Source organism: Pteropus alecto, unplaced genomic scaffold, assembly GCF_000325575.1.
Source record: "Pteropus alecto unplaced genomic scaffold, ASM32557v1 scaffold359, whole genome shotgun sequence".
In the NCBI taxonomy this organism is placed as follows: Eukaryota; Metazoa; Chordata; class Mammalia; order Chiroptera; family Pteropodidae; genus Pteropus; species Pteropus alecto.
This window is the reverse complement of record NW_006443119.1, coordinates 4,057,462-4,060,391: the sequence shown is the minus strand read 5'-3', so window position 1 is coordinate 4,060,391 and position 2,930 is coordinate 4,057,462.

Sequence of the window (2,930 nt, the reverse complement as noted above, 5' to 3'; positions counted from 1 at the left end):
TTACAGGCCTATTTCAAGAAACAAGAATGAGCCCAAACAACCTAGTATTGCATCTTAAAAACTAGAAAAAAAAAAGAATGAATGAAGCCCAAAGTCAGCAGACAGAAGGAAATAATAAAAATTAGAGCAGAATAATATAAAATTGAGAACAAAAACACAATAGAAAAAAATTAATGCAATGAAGAGCTGAATCTTTGAAAAGTTCAGTAAAATTGGTAAACCCTTTGGCTAGACTTATTAAGGAAAAAAGAGAAGGGACACAAACAAAATCAGAAATGAAAGAGGAGACGTTATGACAGATACCACAGAAAAACAAAGGATCATACGAGAATACTATGAAAGATTATTTGATACCAAATTGAATAATCTAGAAGAAATGGACTAGTTCTTAAAAATATACAACCTTCCAGGAATGAATCACAAAAACTGGAAAATCTAAATAGACTGATCAACAGTAAAGAAATTAAAACAATCATCAACAACCTCCCCAAAAGTAAAAGTCCAGAACCAGATGGCTTCACTAATGACTTCTACCAAACTTTCAAAGACAGTTTAATATCTGTTCTTGTCAAACTTTTCCAAAAAATTGAAGACTAGTTAATGCTTCCTAACTCATTTTATGAGGCAAATATTGCCCAGATTCAAAACCTGGTAAAGATAACACAAAAATAGAAAGCTATAGACCAATATCTCTAATGAATACAGATGCAAAAACCCTAAACAAAATAAAATCAAATTGAATACAATAATACATTAAAAAGATTATACATCACAATCAAGTGGGGTTCATTCTAGGGCCACAGGATGGTTCAATGTATGCAAATTGATTAATGTGATACACAACATAATGCAAAGGGTAGGAATCATGTGATTATATCAATAGATGCATAAAAAGGATTTGATAAGATATGGCATCCATTTTTGATTAAAATACTTAATAAAATGGGTATAGAAGGAAAGTACTTCAACATAATAAAGACCATATATGACAAACACTCAGCTAATAAACTTAATGGTGAAAAATTCAAAGTCTTCTCTCTAAGATCAGAAACAAGACAAGGCTGTCTGCTATCACCACTCTTATTCAATATCATGTTGGAAGTCCTAGCTAGAGCAATCAGGTAAAAGAAAGAAATAAAAGGCATCCAAATTAGGAGTAAAGGAGTCAGATTGTCACTTTTTGCAGATGACATGATTCTCTATATAGAAAATGCTATGAATTCCACTAAAAAACTACTAGAAACAATAAACAAACAGTAAAGTTTCAGGATACAAAATCAAAGTACAAAAATCCAAAACGTTGCTATATACTAAAAGCAAATTTTCAGAAAAAGAAATGGAAAAAACAATTCCTTTTATAATTACAGCAAAAAGAATAAAATACCTAGTAATAAACTTAGCAATGCATGTGAAGGAGCTATGAACTAAAAACTATAAGACATTATTAAAAGAAATTGAAGAAGACACAAAGAAATGGAAATATATTCTGTGTTCATGAACTGGCAGAATCAACATAGTTAAAATGGCCTTATTTTCCAAAGCAATATGCAGGTTTGATGCAATCCCCATTAAAATCCCAATGGCATTTAAAAAAAAAAATCATCAGATTTGTATGGAATCACAAAAGACCTTGAATAGTCAAAGCAAGCTTAAGAAAAAAAGAACAAGGCCAGAGGTATCACTTTGCCTGACTTCAAATTATACTACAAAGTGACAATAATCAAAGCAGCATGGTATTGGAAGAAAAACAGACTCACAGACTAATGGAGCAGAATGAAGTGCCCAGGAATAAATCCACATACATGTGGGCAAATAATTTTCTACAAAGGAGCCAAAAACATACAACAAAGAAATGAAAGCCTCTTCAATAAGTGGTACTAGGAAAATTGGAAAGCCACATGAAAAAGAATAAAATTAGACTACTATCTGTCACCATACACTAAATTACCTCAAAATAGATCAAAGACATGAATATAAGACCTGAAGCCATGAATTGTATAGAAAACAACATAGATACTAAACTCATGGACTTTGGTTTTAGAGGGGATTTGAGAAATTTGACCTCAAAGGCAAGAGAAGTAAAAGCAAAAATAAATGAATTGGATTATATAAAACTTAAAGCTTCTGCACAGCAAAAGAAATCATCAACAAAACAAAGAGGCAACCAACTCAATGGGAGAAGATACTTGCAAACAACTCCTTTGATAACGGGCTAATATCCAAAGTATACAACTTAACTACAGAAAAGAAAACAATTTAATTTTAAAATGGGCAGAGGACCTGAACATACACTTCTCCTAAGAAGACATACGAATGGCTAACAGACATATGAAAAAATGCTCAACTTCACTAGCTATTAGAGAAATTCAAATCAAAAACCACAATGAGATATCACCTAATACCTGTGAGAACGGCTATCACCAACAGGATAAGTAATAACAAGTGTCGAAGAGGTTGTGAGGAAAAAGGAACCCTCATACACTGCTGATGGGATTGCAAATTGGTACAGCTGCTATGGAAAACAGTATGGAGTGTCCTCAAAACACTTAAGAATAGAATTACCATTTGACCCAGCAATCCTTCTTCTGGTAATCTACCCTCCCAAAATTAAAAACATTTATCTGTAAAGATATATGTACCCCAATGTTCATAGCAACATTATTCATGGTGGCCAAGACATGGAAACAACTGAAGCACCCTTTGATAGATGTTCGAATAAAGAAGATGTAGTACATATATACAATGTAATATATCTCAGTCATAAGAATAAATGAAATACTGCCATCTACAACAACATGGGTGGATCTAGAGACAGTCATGCCAAGCGAAATATGTCAGGTAGAAAAAGTTGAGAACCATGTGATTTCATTTATATGTGGTATATAAAACTGAAAGTGACAAACAAACAGAGACTAATGGACACAAAAAAT